This window comes from Canis lupus, chromosome 34 (assembly GCF_003254725.2).
Source record: "Canis lupus dingo isolate Sandy chromosome 34, ASM325472v2, whole genome shotgun sequence".
Lineage (NCBI taxonomy): Eukaryota > Metazoa > Chordata > Mammalia > Carnivora > Canidae > Canis > Canis lupus.
This window is the reverse complement of record NC_064276.1, coordinates 6,597,381-6,620,263: the sequence shown is the minus strand read 5'-3', so window position 1 is coordinate 6,620,263 and position 22,883 is coordinate 6,597,381. Positions and strand designations below refer to the sequence as shown.

The following is a 22,883-nucleotide window of genomic DNA, read 5'->3' as shown; positions in this document are numbered from 1 at the left end:
ACCAGGATTTGCAGTTTTAAACATAAAGATCTTGTATGCATTTAAGTCTAATTAATTACTTTTTAGTGAAACAAAATCAGCTACCTGAAACAATCATCAGACTTCTATCAACTCTAAAATTATTAAATCAAAACTGTCACAAGATTTCAAAGCATCAATTTTCTGGCCTGGCTGCTCACGGTGATTAATATTTGTTCTAGGTGCTAGAGCTTGGCTGTACAATTAGATGCGTTTGAGCTATGAGTCTTGTATCTGTGTGTCTGTCTATCTATCCACCTGCTGTCATCTATCATCTACCCATCAATCTATCCTCTATTTACATACCTATCGCCATCCTTCTACCATACATCTACCTATCCTTTAATAGATCTATCTATCCATTTCCCTATCATCTATCCTTAACTTTAATCTTTAAAGCACTTTAATCAGCAATTCTAGATAAATGAAAGTATGATTTGCATTCATTCACTTGCTTTCTGTCACTGTTATTATTCTGTTTTCCCCACCCTTTATGCCTCATCTGAATTATTAGTATGTAAATTCTTCAAAAACATGCACTTAATTGGAAAGTAAAGGTCATTCACCTCCACATTTTGACAGCAGGGACCTTAGCTAAGTCAATGTTTATGCTCTTGAGTTCATAGGAAGACATGTCCAGGGATTGAATGCTTCTCTCATGTTCAAGGTAATAAACACAGCAGAAATAACATTTTAATTCAAATATTTAGACCTTCACAGAGCTTTCATTTAATAGGTGACCCCCCTCAGATGAGACATCGTATCTTAAACAACATAAGATTAATTAGAAATAATAGAGACTGACTTTCTTGTGTTATACAGTGTATTCCTGATGGTCATGATGTCTTGAATCCTGTGGGGATGTTACTTGTTCCATCACTGAGGATCTACAACACATGAAACAATTGGAGACTTACTACAGAGAAACAGGAAAGAGGCAAAAATAGATTCATTAATATCCAATGGAATCTAGAAGAGGAAAAAGCATAATAGGCAACCTGAAACATTTTTTGTTGACTTAATTCCCTATCATCCAATATAAAATAATATTCTTATTCACATTATTCCAATGCTTTCTTTTATAATTCATGCAATGCAAATTGCAGTAGATATGTATCTATAACACTTGTTGTGACCAATATTGAATAGGATGTGATCTTTAAGGTCTAAAGTAAATTTAAATTGAAAATGAATTAACTTTCTATTATCACAGCCACCTCTCCTAAACTTCCTGATACTTTAGAAAACGGACTGAATCCTGAAAAAAAGCAGTTGCTCAAGGTACACTGTGTGTGTATATGTGTGTTTTCAGGTTAAAAGCTAAACTACCTTAAACTGAGAGATATATAGAGATTTGTTTTCCTGGAGAACTCAGATATATATATTTTTTAATTTATTTTTTATTGGTGTTCAATTTGCCAACATATAGAATAACACCCAGTGCTCATCCCATCAAGTGCCCACCTCAGTGCCCGTCACCCAGTCACCCCCACCCCTGCCCACCTCCCCTTCCACCACCCCTAGTTCTTTTCCCAGAGTTAGGAGTCTTTCATGTAACTCAGATATATTTTGATGCCTTCTAGCTTGAAAATAGGATGTTATAATATATTATAAATTAGTAACTTTATGATTCAGATGTTGCATACACTCTTCCAGATTTCTTAATCGCAAACTAATGACTACATATCAAATAAGCACTTCAAATATAAGATGACTCTTTTTAGTAAAGAAACTTACCCTAGAACTGTATCTATACCTCAGCACACGTATTGCAGTGGAGTCAAGAGACAGGTAGGTAGGATGGACCATTTCTGTCTGCTGGCATTGTGATTCTCTCAGGGTGAGCATGGTGTCATTAATTTTGATTAGCCAACCCCCAGCATCAGCTGTACAACTGATGGAAGGTGCTAAATTCATATCTGTTGAGCAAAGTGGGTCCGGATGGGTGGAAACAGTCATTGGAGTCAAGTAGACATATACAAATGTCTGTACAAACAAAACAGAAGTCACCAAGTACCAAAAGACAAAAACAAAATGGTAGAGTATTCACAGAAGGTAGAGACCATGAATGATCGATGAAGATTAGGAAGGGATTGATGAAGGAAGTGGCATTCTTACCTAATTTTGAATGTGTTCCGAAAGATAAGACAATAGGCCCTGGCAACCCTGGATGGAAGGAGTAAGAAAATGAAAGCTTTATTGATGACTCTAGCTGAGATGAAGTCATCCAAGGGCTGGGAGCCAGGAGAACCAAGCCATGAAGAGGGACAGTAAGAAAAGGCAATTGGATTCAACAATGTTGAGATGCAATCTCTAAAGAAAAGTGATGGACAAAATTAATTTGCAGCAGAAATTTTCTGTATTTCTTTTGACATGTGTTTCTTGAGCACCCTCTGCAAGTCTGGAGACAGGATGGAAAAAGGAAGCATTCAATTCTGCCTACTGGATCACACAATTTGGTGGGTAAGATAGATGATAGCAACTGCCGAGAGTATGACTGAGAAATAGCCAGAAGCCACAGAAGGTGGTAACAGTGGCTGTCAGTTGAGTCACATAAAGCCGCTGAATGCATTGAAGCTGGGATTGGTGAGAGGCAGTTTACATTCTTAAACATTCACTGCAATGGATCATGGAAGGGCAAGAATGGAAGAGGGACCCAAGACACCCATGACGGTCCAGGCAAGATGGGAAAGAGGGATACAAAAGAAGCATCTTGGTATAGAAGGTACATTCTGGAGATAATCAGCAGGTCTTAGTAAAGTAGCTGAGAAGATAGGGGCTGTTTCTGTGTGTGGGGCCCGAGAAGCTGGGGGTGCCATTTGATGAGGAGGAAAAGTCTGGAAGAAGAGCAATTTGGGGCAAGAGAAAAGAATAACAATGATACTGGAAGCAACCAGCGTCTCAGTTAAGACCTGCAAGTCTGGGCTGTTCTGAGTAGTTGATGTGTTTTCTTCCTACAACTCCACTGCCATCTCCGTTTTATAAAAGAGAAAACTGAGGTAAAATGAGGATAAACAATTTGCCTAAGATCACACATCCAGCCAATGAGCAGCAGAGCCAGATGCCAACCCAGAAAGTCTGAGTTTGTTTTAGGAAATGATGACTTTGAGGTGCCTGTGGGACATGGAAGTGGAGAGGTCAACTCGGCACATAGATGTGGGTCAGGAGCTCAGAAATCATCTTCAGGGCAGGTAGGCAATTGGAAACCTCTGGAATGAGTGAGAGCTAACTACATAAGACAAGTGTCGTTGAGTCTTCTATCAATAAGTAAAAGAGATGAGACATAAAGTGTCTCTCCAGAGTGGAAGGGATGGTATTTAAGAACAGGGCAATTAGAAGCAATGGATCCCTTCCAGGGACAGAGTTGATGATGCAGGGTATTATGGAGCTGGGGCCCACAGGCTGCGGAACACAGGGGTGTGGGAAGCATCCTGCCACAGAGGCCTGATGGAGCATCTCAGATAAAGCGACCATTACAAACAGAAGCACAGGCAAGACCAGTAGCAAATAAAAATGAGGAACATCTCACCTCATATGGTAAGAGACATGAGGGCAAGCATTTTACACATCGTATCAAAGCTGCTTCCTGTTTTCTAAGGATGGATCCAACATTTTCCCTCTCCCCCTATCTGTCCCTCCTCCTCTCCCTCTTTCTTTTCCTGGGTCCCTCTCTCTCCCTCCCTCTCTCTGTGTCTCTCTCCATTGCACACACTGTTATTACTGGCAGTAAGAAGCAGGACCTCAGAATATATAAGTCACACCAATCTCATTTTTTCAGACATTTCACTTCATCCAACTACTGATTTCATAATAGAAATTTATGCCAAGAAAAGATTCTTTGGCAGATTGCTTAGAAGTGTCTGCCCACAGGTCAGAAAACAAACAAACAAAGAATAAAGTAAGAGACTGGAGACCCTCTGGTTCATTTCAAGGGTGTTTCTTCTTTATTTAGATTTCTTTTGAGAATCTGGTAAAACTCTAGGAACAGTCTCCACTGAAAAGTGCATTTGTTTACATGTGTGCACACATACACACAAGCACACACACCACTACTCTGGAGTCACAAACCCATTGGAAGCCGACTCACAGACTTCCTAGGGGCCATGTACTTAGAGAAGGCTACAGAAGCTTACATAGTATCATTAGAAAATTATTCAGATAATTTATATTTAGCCTTTGTATTGGGTTACATCTATAATACATTTAAAAATATACTCAAGAGAGAAATATATTTTATGGAGGTTCAATGAAAAAATCCAGTTATTCACCTCCCAACTGAAAGAAACTGAAGAAACCGAAACATGTTACTGAAGAAACATGAAAACTTAATTTTGCAATTTGTTGTATTTTAAGCATCAATTTAGATGCAACATCTGATAAAATGATAAAATACACCGAATATCTCTTATTTTATATAAAACTAGGTGTAGCTCAGTCATTCTACAATGGAATTCCTGTCAGGATCCGTCAGTTCAAGTACAACTTGTTTTCTGACATATTTCGGATTGCACATCTATGATTCTTATTTGTTTTTTATTCTCATCAAGCAAGATTATTTAAGTTAAATCACTCAGTATTCATTTGTTCTTTTGATTACAAGGAATAGCAACCCAGTTTACTCTGATGAGAGTAAAGAACAAAACAAAACAAAACAAATGAAGTCAAGGAGCTGAATCATGAGGCACCAGCCTAGTTGGATCCGGGCCTCCCACACCATCCTCAGAGTCTGGCCATTTCTCAGTGCCCGAGCCCTAGGTTATCAGCCCCACATGTGGGCTCCTAGGAGCTGCAAGTTTGTGACTTGGCATCCTTTTTTCTTGCAATTCTGGCAGAAAAATAGAACCTATTTTCTAGAAAGGTCCACAAAGTCTAGAAGGAGGCTCTTCTCTGGTTAGAGCTGCTCTCATTCTGCACAACTAGCTAGGGGAATGTGCTGCTTGGCGGATCGACCCAGGTCCCACGTCCACCCATTCCCAAGTCAAGTCCCCTCCAGATCTGGGAGTCAAGTTGGCCCCACCCTGGCCCCACGGAGGGAGCTTGAAGATGTCTGGCAGGCACAAAGAGTGGCCCTTTCCAGGGACTCGGGGCCAGCCCAAGCCACAGTGGCCACAGGCAGTGCGTCCTGTTAGCTAATAAGATCTACCAGCCCTTCAGCTGCTCTCTGCCCTGCCCGGGATGACAGGTGTATGCAGACTACCACACAAGGTCATGAGTGCCATGAGGGGTTTGCACACTTGGAGCCACACCCACACACGAGCACCTTGCAAAGACTTGTCTGTGCCAGGATGGAAGGTGAGCAGAAGAGCCCTGTCCCCTGCTCCCCACATCCTCATCTCACCAGTGTTGGCAACTACAACGTCTTGTGCCGCACATGAGGTCACCTTGCAGACTCCAAGGCTTTTAATGCATCATGAGTCTATCTATATGATACATTTATGCAAACACAAAACATATTATATTATCAAACTTAAGAGCAGGCCAACAAATTCAATCCGACGTGCCATTTCAAGGTGCATTTAAAGTATTTTGACAGTTGTTTTTAAAAGCTACAACTATTCATGACAGATAGTTCTCCTGGGTCAAGACACAAATACTAACTTATTGTCATATCTTTATCCCCACAGAAGAAGAAGCAAATCAATTATGGCATAGTGGAAGAGAAGAGATCTTATTTGAAATATTGGGAATAAAAAAATACTTACCACAACTTAGCGTTCTTAGCTTGTGGAGGTATCTGGAGGGCTCTTCTGATTTTTTTTTTCTTTACTGCAGCATTGCCCATCTTATCATGACCAGTGCAACTGTAGCTTGATGTTGCAAATTTTATACTGTGATTTTAGGCTGTTCTATTTCGCTATGATAATAGATGTTACACCTACCCTGTGTTATCATATTGCAGCATCATATGATCACATAAACACACACAAAGCATTGATTACATTGATTTATATTACAGTACAGTTTTCCATAGCTCTGCCTTGCTTCTCTGGTTTATGATTCTACAAATACTTGAAAAAGTTCCTTTAACTGTAACCAGCAAAAACTGCTGAAAGAAGGAAACCTGTAAGACTGCTGGCAGAACTCTGGAAAACTGTGTGGAGGTTCCTCAAAGAGTTAAAAATAGACCTGCCCTACAACCCAGCAATTGCACTGCTGGGAATTTACCCCAAAGATACAGATGCAATGAAATGCCAGGACACCTGCACCCCGATGTTTCTAGCAGCAATGTCCACAATAGCCAAACTGTGGAAGGAGCCTCATTGTCCATCGAAAGATGAATGGATAAAGAAGATGTGGTCTATGTATACAATGGAATATTCCTCAGCCATTAGAAACGACAAATACCCACCATCTGCTTCAACGTGGATGGAACTGGAGGGTATTATGCTGAGTGAAGTAAGTCAATTGGAGAAGGATAAACATTATATGGTCTCATTCATTTGGGGAATATAAATAATAGTGAAAGGGAATAGAAGGGAAGGGAGAAGAAGTGTGTGGGAAATATCAGAAAGCGAGACAGAACATGAAGACTCCTAACTCTGGGAAACGAACTAGGGGTGGTGGAAGGGGAGGAGGGCGGGGGGTGGGGGTGAATGGGTGACAGGCACTGAGGGGGGCACTTGGTGGGATGAGCACTGGGTATTCTGTACGTTGGCAAATTGAACACCAATAAAAAATAAATTAATTATTAAAAAAAAAGAAACAAAAAAAAAACCTTAAAAGAAAAAAGACTGCTGGCAGATTCATCATTAATCTTCCTTCATTCATTCACTCATTCAACAAATATTTATTGACTTTCAATCACATGCATATCAAGACACCAGATAAGGTAAGGCAACGATGAGCACGTTCTCTGCCCTACAGGAATCTGTGTACCTTGAGGGGATGATGGCCACTGAAAATGATCATTATCATGAAATAAGATAGCAGTACCAAGTATATTTGGGGGAATGCAGAGAATAGTATTGTAGCCAGAAAGCGGTAGATGAAGGAGAGTAAGAAAGTTTCCTGGAGGGCATATTTTCCAAGCTGAGTCTTAAAGTTTGGGTAAGAGTGAGTAACCAGGCAAATGAGAAGCATTTCAGGAAAAGGGAGTTAAGGGGACCTGCTGAGCTGAAAGGAACATGGGATGGACCGACATGCGGCTGGCAAGGAAGCCAAGGACCCGATCAAAGAGAAGGTGGGTTATGAGCTTGATTATTTTTATTTTATAAGCAATATGAAGTCACCAGAGAAAAGGCTTTCCAGCAATAGTAAGTTAATGCACTTTAAACGATGGCTCTGCCCTTGTGGAAGGCCGGAGAGAGGAATAGCCCAGAGGCAAGGAGGCAGGTGGCCTTCAGTCCAGGGCCCAGGGGCTGGAGAGCCAGAGGAAGGAAAATCTACAGGAATTGTAGCTAGAAGGATTTAAGGAAAGGTAGAGGGCCTCATAAAGGTATGAAGAATGGGATCCCTGGGTGGTTCAGCAGTTTAACCCCTGCCTACTGCCCAGGGCGTGATCCTGGAGTCCCAGGATCGAGCCCTGCATCAGGCTCCCTCCATGGAGCCTGCTTCTTCCTCTGCCTGTGTCTCTGCCTCTCTCTCTGTGTCTCTCATGAATAAATAAATAAAATCTTTTAAAAAAAAAAGGTATGAAGAAGAAAACTAAAATCATAGCTAGACACATTATCAGTAGAACCACTACAAATATTTGATAGGTAGTAGTTGCTTCAAACTTCTGTAAGCGCAGGGGACAACCCTGGGGTGGTTTGCAATAAGCAGGTAACAATCCTCAACCAACAGTTACTGTCTGTTATTGACAGTGGGGTTTCTTAGCACAACGTCCATGAGCCCCAGTAATCTCCCAGCAGCTGATGGATAGGAGCCCAAGTGCTTTTAGCAGGACCTGCTCTTTGGTAAATGATCTTTAATAATAATTCAGGTAGAGGGATATTCTACAAAGTATCTCACTTTATTGAAGTATAAGATTCAGCCTCCTTTGCTGTGTATCTCTACCAGCATGAGAATTATCACTGCTAATTATTCCCTTTATTATATCTAAGATGCGAGAAATTGCCGAAGTGACTTATGCTTTATAATTAGAAGTTATGATGAAAACTGCTCTAACATTACCCTGGGGCTCTCTCTTCAATGTGGAATTATTTCTATAAAAGTGTCAGTGGGTGGTTATGTTGGCCTCCTCTCTGGAAACTACTTCTCCACTTACAGAACTGCTCAGATTTAATGGGAAGAATCCCTAAAGACCCGACTCTGTTAATTAAATGAAACAAAGCCATCTTACACTACGACTGTTGGGCATTCACTCACAGACTATTCAAAGGAGACAAGAATGAGAAGAATCAGCAGTCAGCTGCATTTTAAGATCCAAAATGAAAAGGATTTTTTAAAAATATCTTATAATTCCCTTAATATAAATCTTGGAAATTTTTCTAAATTTTTACTTCTCATATACAAAAATTAGTTTATGGTATTATAAATGACAGCTCCCTACATGTTACAAAAATTTGTATCTTTATTTAAAAAAAAAAAAACGAGCACAGACCAATGTTAAAGCTTTTTAGCACTTGACTGGTTTCCGCAGAATGGCACAAGACAAGTGGCATCTCCCAAAGCAGCGCTGTCTCTTGACAGCCCTCGAATGGGAGAGAGTGGTTCTCATGCAAGAATGAAAGGGGATGAAGAAGACACAAGCTCAGAAAAAAAGTCTGCCTGTTTAGATTACTGTGTGTTTGATCTGATTCCTTAGTTCTGTAATATTTGGCATTTTTATTTATCAGGATTTAAGAAAACCCATAATCAAATCAGTCAAAGAGGGGAATTGTCAGGCCCTCCCCTGCTGGCATGTCGAGGTCATTTTTCCCCTGTCACCACTTGGCATGGCAGTAGAATACGTGGATGGCTCTCCCAGTGGACTGCAGTGTTACTAGCAATGGGGTGCTAGGGATGGGGTGCATGGGACTGTCGTCAGGAGAAGAACTGAACCTGGAATCGTGATCCTTTTGCTCGGTAGCCTCTGACGTGCCTTTTTGGAGACTGAGAAACCATGTCTCCCCGTTGGTGGCTAGATTATTATTCAGGATGCACAAGAGAAAGGGGACTTGCGTCCCACCAAATTTTCAAATCCATGAGAAATTATTTGTACCAGAAAGAACAAGAAAATAAAATCAGCAAGATTGTTTTTAACCTGATGAATCCACCACAAGAAAATATTTATGTGGACTCTGAAATGTCCTTAATTCCTATTCGATAGCTCTGCAGACCCTGCGGATCATTCATCACCATAGTTTCCTCCCTGGCTAGAGACTCGCCAAGAGCAGCAGCAAAGTCCTTGGAGAGTCTGGGCAGATTTGTGGGATGGGTCAGGTGCCCACCCTCTCCTCTCTGCCGTGGGGTCCGGTCATCTGAGAGCAGATCCCAAAGGAGCAGAATAGACTTCTGGGTGCACATTGTTTTGAACTAAGAAATCCACCAGAGTCACTGGAATAGTACTTTAAAGGAAAAAAAAGAATAAAACACGGTGGTCTAAGACCCTTAGATTTAACCAAACCAGTGGACCCATTACCTGCCTTTTTAGAATTAAAAGCATCAATTGGACTATTGTTACCCAGTTGGCATCCAACTCAGATAAGAAGCTTTAAGAAACTTAATACTGTATTTCTACAATAGATATATTAAAACTCTAAAATCCACATGTTCGAAATGGACTTTGACAAGCAACCTTATGAAGTAATTCTATGCAGAATGGAATTTTTGTGCTTATTAAATACGGAAAAGAATTGTGTTCTTGTCATTTTTTTCTGACTTCAGCTGTTAAAATAGCTCTTTGAAGGGCTTAACTGCTTAGAATGTCATCTCCTTCTGTACCTACAGAACTGCCCTTGCCTGTCAAGAGTTCTTCCTAGCAAATGGGAGGGCTTAATTTTTTTTCAAGACTTCTAGCATAGGTTAGGACAATATCAAAGAGTGGATGGCCTACAAAACAGTATTTTTAATAATAATAATAATAACAATAATAGTTAAAGGCAGGTCTACGAAACTTGTGATACTCTGCCTCTAAAAATGTAAGCTTTTTGATTTTTAGTTTATTTTGAATCTGCCATGTTGTTGAGCACAGACTCTTAGGTTCTGAATTTTTGTTTCACATGAAACAGACTCCACTTCTTTAGGAGATGTCTGCTCACTACCCCCATTCACAGGATAAATAACAAAGATTAAAGAAGCCATCTGGATCCACGGACCAAGATAAAGGATCATAACCCATCATCTGGGAAGGTTAATTCCCAACATGATAAAAGGCTTTGTGGAACATATTAAAGTAATAAGCCTCGTTTCTTTCTGTATACAGAGAGAAACTTTCTGTATTTCCTTCCCATTTCCCTCTTATTTAGGGTAAAATAGGAAAAGGAAAGCATGGTTTGTGGCAGATGTTTTAATTTTAGCAGATGAGAGGAAAGGAGGTGAAACCATTAGGTGCACGACTGTATTTCTCCATCTTGTCCACCAAGGAGCACAACAGAAAGAAGGAAGTTAGGACCAGGAGTCGTGCAGAGGGAGGAAGTGGGAAAAAGGTACCTCCCTCCTTTGCCCAGTGAAAGATGTAGATATGGACTCAGTAGCTCCCATTCCTCAGAAACCACAGGAAATGTGGAGTTCTGGAGTGCTAGACACCAGGAATATGGTCCTACTGTATAGCGGGGAAAAATCTCAGACTCCTGCCAACTAGAAACCAGAAACAAGATTTCCCATGACAATTCTAGAAGGTTGGATCACAATTATACACAAAATCATTACCCAAACTTGACATGACACCTTAAAAGAGCCCATGACAAAGAAATCTCGTTTCTTAAACAAATTATCCTAGCAATGTGTTGGATAGATACCACAAGCATCACTTCTCTGGAGGTTTTTAAAGCCTCTTATACTGGGGATAAGACCAAGAAATATATGCAAGCTCAAAGCTCGTGGAAAGAGTGTTGAGATCAGTAAAAAGAAACTGTTGTGTCACATGTACAAATACAAAAGATCCTAGGCTCTGTGCTTCCCACCTCACTCTCATCCCACACCCCCACTCCCAGCAGAAAAAAAAAATTATAAGAAATAAACACAGAATTAAGACTGGAACTTCTCCCTCTCCCTCTTAATAACCCATAGTCCCCACTAGCTACATCGGGTGACACAGCCTTTGACACATGCCTGGTCCAAACTGAGATGTGCTGTATGTAAAATCCACACCAGATTTCAAAGACTTGGTGTGAATAAAACCATTAATATCCTATGAATTTTTAAATTTTGATTACATGTGGAAATGGTAGTATTTTAGATGTATCAGCTTAACTAAAACATATTATTAACATTAACTTTACTGATTCTTTCGAATTTCCGAATGTGGTTACTAGAAAATGTAAAATTGCATCTGTGACCCATGTTTCCTTCCTCACAGACATGCCGGTTGAAGAGTTTCTGAGACTTTCAGAGAAAAGAGGTTGGCCTCTGCCCACCCTGCATGGCCTCTCCATTGTGCGAAAGATGTCAGACTGGCTGCTACTACAAACTGTATTTTACCTTGAGGATCTTTTTGCCCAGCAAAGTTTTGTTGTTTTCGTACAATTCCAGATTTTAAAAAATACTCTAAAATTGAAGTATTTTGCAAAGTTTTCATGAGATGAGTATGACATCCATAGGCCACTGTAACTTTGGGGATAGAGAATCAGATTTCTGGAACTCTTCCAATGTTGTACTCCCAAAGTAACCGCTGTTCTGACCTCTGTAAATAGCAATTCACACTGAGGTTCTGTTTTGGATTGATTTTGTGTGCTTTGCTTTTATGTCATATAAGAGGAATCACAGAGTGTGCAATTTTATACATGCGATCCTTTTCACTCAAGTAATTGAAAACTTTCCATATTCTTCATTTACCAATAGCTAATTTTTTTCATTGTGTGATATTCCATTATGTATTAATTTTTATCCACTCACCTGTTGGAGAGTATCTGAGGGTTTTTTTTCTGACTTTTTGACTCATATGTATAGAGCTGCTATGAACATTTTAATAAACGCCTTTTAGAATATACTTAATTCACTTATATATATTTCAGAGTAGAATTTCTGGGCTAATTAATGTTAATATCATTTTTTAAAAGATTTTATTTATTTATTTGTGAGAGAGTGAGAGCCAGAGAGATCACAGAGGTTGAGAAAGGAGCAGACTCACCGCTGAGCAGGGAGACTGACTCAGGGCTAGATGGACTCTGAGATCACGTCCTGAGCTGAAGGCAGATGCTTAACTGACTAAGCCACCTGGGCGCCCCATTAATATCTTTTAAATGGAAACTGCCAGATAGAGTTTTCCAAAGAGCTTGAGCATTGCCCATTTCCAAGGACACTACTAAGAGCTAGTGCGCTCCATATCCTTGCCAGTGTTTGTCTTTGTAATCATGGCCTTCTGGTGGTGTGGGGCTGTGACCTCTGTGACTTTAGTTTACATTTCCCTAATGAGTCTGGAAGCCAAACACTTTTTCTTGTTATTTATTTATTCCATCATTTATTTAGGTCTCTTTTATTTGTCCTACTGTTATTTTGTGGTTTCTAGAACTGGCACATTTTTGTCAAAATTAATCTCTACATTTTTGAATTTTTTATTCGATTGAGAATATATTTGACATTTAAAATATTTATATTTTTCAATTATTTAGAGTGGAATCTCAAAATATATGTTATTTGTATATACTGACCTTGCATCCTCTAGCCTTGCTAAATTTTCACATTGGTATTAGTTGGTTTTAGATTATTTGGATTTCTATGTGCACAGTCTTATCATCTGAAAATGAAAGGAATTTTACTTCTTTCTTTCTAATATTTATACATTTTATTAACTTGTTTTGTATTTCATCATACTGGCTAAGATAACCCATACAAGGTTGGGGCAGCTGTGTGGCATAGGCAGTTGAGCCTCTGACTCTTGGTTTTGGCTCAGGTTGTGATCTCAGGGTCCTGAGATGGAGCCCCTCATGGAGCTCCATGCTCAGCATAGAGTCTGCTTGAGATTCACTGCCTCTCTCTCTCTGCCCTTCCTGCTCATGCTCTCTCTCAAATAAGTAAATAAATCTTTAAAAAAAAGAAATATAGCCTATACAATGTTGAAGAAACTCAACAATAGTGAACATTTTTGCTTCTTCATCAACTTAGGGAGAAAATTATTGAATATATCATCATTAACAGTGATGTTAGCTCTAGATTTATGGGACATGCTTCTTCACCAGATTTCTTATTCCTATTTTTTCTGAGAGTTTTATTATGTATATTAAATTTTGTCAACTTCCTTCTCTATCTGTTGAGGCTAATGTATAGATCTTCTCTCTTATCTGTCTGTGGGGTGAATTACACTGATTAAATTTCAAATGTAAATCCAACCTGCTATTCATGGAATAAACCCTGCTTGATCATGAAGTGTTAACCTTTTAGTTTATCTATAGATATGGTTTGTTAATATTTTATTAAAATTTTTTGCATCTATTCACAAGATATTGATCTGTAATTTTCTTTACTTGTAATGTCCTTTTCAGATTTTGCTATGAAGAGTGGTTTTGTATTATGAAGTAAGTTAAGAATTGGTTTATCTTTTCTTTGTAAACATTTTTTAAATTAAAGAAGCAATGTGGATATAGGAATATATAGAGTTTTAAATTTCTTTTTGTAATATTTTTGAAGAAATAATATGAACCAACTAGACCTAATTAATTTCTATAGAACAATAAAACACAAGAGAATACACATTCTTCTCAATTGAACATGAGGACTTACAAAAATAGGCCATAATCTTGGCTATAAAACAAATCTCAATAAGTTTTCAAAGATCCAAGTCACATAAGATATATTCTTTGGGGGGCTATAGGTGTCTCATTTGGTTAAGTGATTGACTTGATTTCAAGTGGGGTCAAGGGATCAAGCCCCGTATGGGGCTCCATGCTCAGGATGGAGTCTGCTTGAGCTTCTCATTTCCTGCCCCTCCTCCCACTCACATTGTGTGCTCTCTCTCTCAATAAAATAAAATCTAAAAAAAAAAATGTTCTTTGACAACATTAGAAATAAATGATCAATTAATAACATAAAGATAGATGGAAACTTTTTCAACATATTTGAAATCTTAATAAAATACTTCAGGATGATCCAAAGAAGTCAAAAGGGAAATTAAAAAGCATTTTATATTTAGTTTGAATGAAAAGAAAAATTGAATATACCAAAATTTGTGGGATACCACTGAAGTAGCATTAGAAGAAAAAAAATAAGGTCTTAAATCAGTAATCTCAGTTTCCACCTTAAAAATTAGAAGAATAAATTGAATGGAAGCTAGTGGAATAATGTAGATGGAAGTGAAAATCAATTAAATGAAAAAAAAATTAAGAAAAAACCCAAATGAAACCAAACGTGGTTCTTTGAAAAGATTAATAAAGTTCATAAACCTCTAGCCAGACAGATGAGGAGAAGGAGTGCAAAGGAAAGCGGGAGAAGGAGTACAAAAACACATTACTAATATTGGAAACCAGGAAGTTGACATCATAACAGATTCTACAGATATAAAAATGATAGAATGAACATTTTAAGTTTATAACTTCATCAACTGAGACAAAATAAGCAAATTCCTTGGAAGATAAACTGTAGAAGTTTATTTGAAAAGAAATAAGTACTCTGAGTAGCCCTATATCTCTTGAAGAAATTGAATTTGTCCTCAAAAAGCTTCACCTCCCCCCCAAATTCTAATCCTGATGGCTTCACAAGTGAAATCTACCCAACATTTAGAAAACATGGAAAATCTTATGGGATCTAGTTACTAGAACTTCTATGTGAGTTCAGCAAGGCAGCAGACTAGAAAAATGAATACACAAAAATCAATAGTATTTCTATGTACTAGGAACAAAAAATATAAATTAAATTTAAAATACAATTTACAGTAGTGTCACAAGTACAAAACACCCAGGCATATATCCAAATTAAGTTGTTTAAGTCTAGTCCAGTAAAAACTACAAAGTGCTGTTGAGAGAAGGTAAGGAGATCTTACTTAAGTAAGAAGAGAGATACACCACAGGCATGAGTGGATGACAGCTGGATTTCTAGAAGCTGATGAGGGAAAAGAAAGTGACCAAGACAAGCAGTAACACACCACAACCCTTATTGTGCCATGCTTGGACGGAGCTGCATGAAACCATCCTCAGGCTTAATGTAGCAAGGACCACCATCCAGATGGGATAGGACATCCACCAGGACGGAGAGGGCCCAGGCTTACTTGTCCAGGTGATGCCACCTAGCAGCACAGTAGGGATTCTCTGGATCAGAGAGCTCAGAAGGGTGCTCCTTGCTTGGGGTCTGACAATCACAAAACTCTTCCCATCAATGGCCAACAGATGTGGATGAGGTTTTATTGAATATGCAAAGCAGGCAGGCTCCAAATGGCTTGCATGCTATTTGGGGCTATTTCTAAATAATAGGCTTTGTAAAATTTTGAGTTTGGTGCTAGCGGGCTTTTGAGCTAACAGGTCTCAACCTGCAGTAAAGAAACAAACAACCTAAAGGCTTGTTGGGGCTATTTTTAAAATAATAGGCTGTGTAAAAATTTGAGTTTGGTGCTGGAGGGTTTTTGAGCTAACAGGTCTCACCCTGCAGCAAAGGAGTAAACAACATAGGAGCCAATACCCAGAGGTCATTTGGGGCTAGTTTACGTAACAAAGACAACAAAGGCTCACAATGATGAAGATGCCTATTCTCCCAAAATATTCTGTAGATTCATCACAACCTCTATCAAAATTCCAACAGGTTTATCACGGCAATTGTCAAGCTGATTATGAAATTCATATGGCAATGCAAAGGACTTAAAAAAGTCATAAGCATTGTGGAAGAAAAGAACAAAGCTACAGGACTTGAATTCTCATGGCTTCAAGTCTCTCATTAATAAAGTTGCTTTTTTAAATGTTATATGTTTTAAAAGTGCTGTTATTGATTTTTGTTTAGTTGATCACACACACACATATCTGAAAGTAGTTGACTAAACTCTTCAACTCTGTACCCTCCTAGCCTTTCATTCTACCACCATGTTTTCTTACATGCTTTGAAGCTCTGCATAAGGTATATGCCTATTTAGGATTATTACATCTTCCCATTCAGTTGACTGTTTTCTCCCTATAAAATGTTCCTCTCTTCTACTCCTTGACTTAAAGTCTTTAATAAGAGTGTGACCTCCATAGATATCCAATGGGATGCTTTCAATTTTCACCCTGTGTTCTCATACACACAGTATCTGCTTTGAGCGCCACATAATTTGAGCTACACTATTGTATCCAATCTAAAATGTGTGTCTTCATTTTAGTCCACTTCATTACACTTCATTCCTGATATGGTTAGGCCTTAGTTTGCTCTCTTGTGATTTTTTTTTCCCAACTGTGTCATCTCTTTGTTCCTTTGATATTTTTCTTTCCAATTAAGAAAATATGTTTTGAATTCCTCTTTATCTCTTCTTTTGCCTTTTAGTATATTTTCGTATTGTTATTTTAGTGGACACCTTAGAGGTGACAATATTCACCCTTAACTCACCATATCTTTCTTTTTTTTCTTTTTACATTTTAAAAAATTTGACTATAATTGACATACAATGTTACATCAGTTTTAGGTGTACAACTTAGTGAATCCATGTCATTCATATATTTATTGGGTTACTATTTTACCTCTTAATGATGATGTAAAGACCTTACAGTGATTCAAGTCACGTCTCCTTTATTTTTATATATGTTTTAAATCTCAAATTCATATTGTTATTAGTATAGCTTTAATACTTTTTTTTAAGATTTTATTTATTTATTTATTTATTTGAGAGAGAGAAAGAGCATGAGTGGAGTGAGGGGAAAGGTCAGAGGGAGAGGGAGAAGCAGACTCCCCAATAAGTAGGAATCCTGACCCCTAGGACCCTGAGATCATGACCTGAACTGGAGGCAGATATTTAACAGACTGAGCCACCCAGGTGCCCCAATAATTTTTTTTCTTTTATGGAGACACATATGTAGACGTACCAGTGCTTCTCATTCCTTTCTGAGATTTCAGGCTTCTCTATGGTGTGTTGTGTCAACCTGCAGGATCTCCCTTACTGTTTTTCAGTGTCAGCCCACTTGTGACAATGTCTCTCAACTTTAATGTATCTGATAGTGTCTTTACTTTGCCTTCATGTCTGGAGACCTTGCTCAAGGTCTAGAAGTGGAGATGCCCTCTTCTTAAGCTTTAAAAATGCTTTCTCATTTCCAAGTTTGTGTAGAAAATGTATCTATCATTCTGATTCTCCAATCCTTGAGAGGGATATAGCTTTTCCTCTGGCTCCTTTTACGGTTTTTCCTTTTGTTTTTTATCTGTTTGTCTATAATGTGCCTTGTTGAGATTTCCTTTGTATTCATTTTTCCCAGGTTTTTCTGAGATCATTGAGGACAAGCATTGTAGTCTTTCAAAAGTTTTGTATAATTCCCATCTTTGTCTCTTCAAATATCACTTATGCCCCACTCTTCCTATTCTTTTTTCCTAGAAGTCCAATCATATAAACGTCCTTACGATGTAGTTATATGGCATTGGAATGTATGTGTTTTCTTTCAGTCATGTTGGGAGGAACGGTCAAGCACAACGTTTTACTCCCTAGCCAAAAATGGAAATCCCCTCATAGAAAACTGAAGTGGGCTCTTATCTTCTTTACTTCTCTAAAACCCTAGTTGAGCAGAGCAGATTAGCTAATTCCTTTCAAATGCCAACCTTTAGGGTTTTTAAAAGGTACATGGAGCAAATATCTATTTCTGTCAGCAGAATGATACCTTCCTATTTCTGGAATGTATTGGAAGGAACAAGAAGTAAATTTCTCTGGACATATTTAGAATTTTTGCACTATTCAAATCATTTCAAAATTCTAAGAAAAAAACAAAATAATGTTAATTATAAGTTTCATGGTCACGCAATTGGTGTGACGGTAATATATTGCAATAGCGTAGAGGTATCAAACAATAGCATATATTTCTCATGCTATTTGATTGCTGTAAAATGAGAACTGCCTGCAAATATCTCAAATAAGCTCTGCTTATATTATTTTTGGAGATACCATTGCGTCTCTATTTTCTTTGTAGAAAATAGCCCATTTTGTCATTGTTATTGAATGTCCTTAGACAAAACTTCTTTTGTAAATAGAACATTCAAGCAATACTATCAAAGCAGAAAAATAATATATATCACAAAATCCCATTTTTGGGAAATAATATTGTTAAAACATATCAATTTCTTTCTGTACTTTCATGTGTTTTTCCATGTAATTATCTGTTGCTTTCACAGCCAGTTTTTTTTCCTTGTCAATGCAGTAGCTGTGTATCTTTCCCCTTAATCATATAAAAACATAGTAGTCCCATGATATAAAGCTAAGAGTTCAAAAGTTCTCTTAACTTTAAATCATTACTTTTGAGTTATTGGGGTGATTGGATTAATGTATGTCTTTACCACAGTGAAAATCCTTTCAACTGTGTGCAGGTCAAATATGGTTTGTAAGAACATAATGGTGATTTCAGTCATATGATTTCAGAAGTAGGGATTGAATACCAGGTGCAGGAAGTTCTACAAATGTGATAACTTTAAAGAACAACATTTATGGTCTGCTTTTTTTTCTCACTGCCAATGTAATACATGTCTAATGCAAGAAAGTTGGAGAATACAGAGGCACAAAGGAAATAAAAATGACAAAAATCCTATGTAATGCCACCATTCAAAGATAACCTCTTTTAATATTGTCGCATATATCTATGGAGAATATACAAGCTCTGGACACAAATGAATAAATCTTTTTGAATCTCTCAAATAAGGAAAGACTGTTAAGGCAACTGCCCAGGAAACATGCACTTTACAGGGAAGGGAGAGCTCCAGAAAATGAACAGAAAATTACAGGGTTGTATACATTTTACATCTTACAAAAGCTCAAAAGATTATAAATTAACATATGGGCAGGAATCATGAGTTTTAACGTCAAGGAATACAGGGAGTAGCAACACTGATGGGTATCTCAAGGATAGGATGGTTTTCCTTTAGGCTACTCATTCACAAAGCTGATGTACAATGCATGCGTGGTGAGCTGTAAATCAGGCTTTGGTTTTAAACAAAGTTTATGTACAATCACGCCAACTAGAAAAAAATCTAAAATGGTGTCCCTTGTGTATCAGGTCTTTAGAGAGTTTTTTTTTTCTCATCAAAGCATAGATACACACATATTTTTTATGTCATACTCTACACATCACTTTGCAGCTGCTGTGTCCTCATTTTGCAATTTATCGGTATTTTCCCATGTCAACAAGTCCTTTCCTTGTGATATTTGTAATGACTATTTCTAAATTTATCATATGCACATACCAAATTTGTTTAACCATGTTCTTATTTTGGAACATCAAAGTTTTGCTATGGTGGTATCAAACATTTAGCATTTATTCTCTATTTAAGTCCCAAAACTAAAATTGTTCATTAGAGAACGTTAATAGTATATTTTTAATAACTAAATATAATACAGTCTCTCAAAAAATGTATATATATAATAGTCTCATTTTTCAAAATTCTCTACAACAATCATTACAAAGTCTGTAAATACCTTAAAAAAAAAAAAACCAACTTTAAAACTTAAACCAGTAGTTCTCATCAGAGACAATTTCGATTTCCAGGGGGCATTTGGCAATGATTGAAAACATTTTTGATTGTCACAAGAAGAGGGACACTATTGCATCTAGGGGTAGAAGCCAGGGATGCTTCTAAATGCCCACAAATGCATGGGACAGACCCCCGCAACCAAGAATGACTTCACCCAGAATATCAATAGGCTGAGAGACTAACCCACATCTACAGAGACTGGTTACATCCTCTCAGCGGCAGGAACTTATGTCATAGCCATGCGCGAGAACTCACAGCTGCTGAAAATCCCCCGTCAGTCTTGGCTACCAGGATCCACACCAGTGGGAGCAGAGGGTAGTTCATAGCAGTGGTGAAAGGGCTGGATTTCTGAAAATGCAGATATGCCCATAGAAGCAGCTTATCAAATTGGAACCAAGAGAATCACTTCCCTGAGTAGATACTGTGGGAACCATGTCCTTCTCCAGCACAATACCCAGAAGGAAAATGAGATAGAAAACCACAGTTTAAATTCTTTCAATTGTTCTGATCTAGGCTCAGCAAGATTTCATTACTTTGGCTTTTGAACTTAATGTGTATTTACAGTCTGCATCATGTTGCACTGTATTTGCTTAAAATAGCCTGGTTTCCTAAAGGGGAGGTATTAGAACCAAGACTTTTAAAGATTTTTTTTTTTTTTTGACTTTTAAAGATTTAAATTTAATGCAAATGTTACTGATCCCCACCCCCACCCCCCTACCCACGCTTTCTAATTCCGCATTTTTCATTTTATTCTCAATGTCCAAAACATTTTCTCAGCTGCATAGATTTTGCCCCCTGTAATCACACAAACCCAGTTTATGTACTCTCCTCTTGTCTTTTAGAGCAGCTAATAACTTACTATTATTACTTCCTTTCCAATTTAACTCTCCACACAAAACCAGAATAATAATTTTCAAATGCAAATGAGAAGATGTTATCTCTCAGCTTAAAACACACAAATATTCCACTTACTGCTCCTGTGAAATATCAAGCAGGAATCTGTGTGTGGCCTCAAGCCCCTGGTGGCCTGCTTTCTGCACACCTCAGCATTGGGTCCCAAGGCTTTCCCTGAAGACTTCTGCTGCATGGTCCTCCTTCAGCTCCTCAAAAGGAAGTGTCACAGGGCACCTGGTGGCTCAGTGGTTGAGCGTCTGCCTTCAGCTCAGGTTATGATCCCAGGGTTCTGGAATTGAGTCCTGCTTTGGGCTCCCCACAGGGAGCTTGCTTTTCCCTCTGCCTATGTCTCTGCCTCTCTCTGTGTCTCTCATGAATAAATAAATAAAATCTTTAGAAAGAAAAAGGGGAGGAGGGCGGGGGGTGGGAGTGAATGGGTGACGGGCACTGGGTGTTATTCTGTATGTTAGTAAATTGAACACCAATAAAAAATAAATTAAAAAAAAATAGAAAGAAAAAGGAAGTGTCCCTTTTCCTGCCACCGGACATTCATACATTCGTACACATTATTAGTCCTGATATACTTGGCTTGCTACTCGCTTCACTCCTGCATTTCATCGCTCAGAGAAGCCATCCCTGACATGCTGTTCCACTGTCCCCCACTCTTCATATTTGTATTTATATACTTATCAAGATGATGAGCAGTGTTTATATAGTTTATAAAGCTAATATCTCTCACTAGTTCTAGATAAAATAATCTCTCCATGCTGCAAATACAGAGGTGTCTACCAAGAATTTATCTGCATTCCAAGTATGCTAGAATGGTGAATTTTGAACTGACATTTTGTAGCTTTAAAAAAAATTATACTCTTCACAAAAGTATAACTAAGCAAAAAAAAAAAAAGATATACCATCTTTAAAAGTGGTTTTATATATATATATATATATATATATATATATATAAAACACTAAGCAATTAGGGAGTATCACAGAGAACTGTTAGATATCAATACCTCTAGGTTGTTTTTCCTATATTGATTTAAAGAATCAGAAAATAATATCTATGGATTCATTAAAATATCACCTTAGTAAAAACATTTAGCAAGATATACTTTAATATTATCTTAATTATTTTTGAGTTTGGCACCTAAGGGCTTTTGCACACTGTCCCAGTCTACCATGAAGAACAATGTAGGACCAATATATAGAAGCCATCTTATCTCATTTATTAAAAAAAAAAAAAAACCTCCAAAACTATAAATATGCCTGTGCTTTTTTTCTTCCCTCTACTTCTTTATTTTATTTTATTTTTAAAGATTTTGTTTATTTATTCATGAGAAACACAGAGAGAGAAGGGCAGAGACACAGGCAGAGGGAGAAGCAGGCTCCATGCAGGGAGCCCGATGTGGGACTCAATCCCGGGACTCCAGGATCATGCCCTGGGCCGAAGGCAGGCATCAAACCACTGAGCCACCCAGGGATACCCCCCCTACTTCTTTAAAACACAGAATCAGGGATCCCTGGGTGGCGCAGCGGCTTGGCGCCTGCCTTTGGCCCAGGGTGCGATCCCGGAGATCCGGGATCGAATCCCACGTCAGGCTCCCGGTGCATGGAGCCTGCTTCTCCCTCTGCCTGTGTCTCTGCCTCTCTCTCTCTCACTGTGTGCCTATCATGAATAAATAAAAATTAAAAAAAATAAAATAAAATAAATAAAACACAGAATCATACAGTAGTAATTATAATAATGTACGATCAGGTTTATAATACCTACAGATGTAATATATTTAATACTAATAGCACATAGAAAAAAGGGAAGAAGATATGTGTGTCTGTATATATCTATATATCTTTCTGGAATTAAATTACTATAAATCTAAAGTAGGTTTTGATAAGGAAGCCATAGAGCAATCACTACAAAAATAAAAATATAGTAAAAAAATCATTGAAGTATATAAATTATTGCCCTAAAAATATTCACTTAATTCAAAAGGAGACAGTAAAGGAGGAACAGAGGAACAAAAACAACAAAGACTTGGATGTATAGAAAACAAAAAGAAAATGGCAAACATAAACCAACAATACCAATAATAACATTAAATGTGAATCCATGAAACAATCCAATCAAAAAGCAGAGACTTTTGTATCATAGTGGATAAAAATAAAATAAGGCCCAACTAACTGTCTACAGGAGACACACTTTAGTTCAAAGATACAAATAAGCTTAAAACAAAATGATGAATAAAAATATCCTATGCAAACAGCAACCATAAAAAATCTGG

General features: G+C 38.0%; 1 long non-coding RNA gene across 1 annotated transcript in view; it reads right to left on the bottom strand.

The window, feature by feature from the left end:
• Nucleotides 1-765: 765 nt before the first annotated feature.
• Nucleotides 766-22,883, bottom strand: part of LOC125754347 (uncharacterized) — a 29,545-nt gene continuing 7,427 nt past the window's right edge. The window contains exon 3 of the long non-coding RNA XR_007408307.1: nt 766-905. This is a non-coding gene — a long non-coding RNA (uncharacterized LOC125754347). The remainder of the gene's footprint in view (nt 906-22,883) is intronic.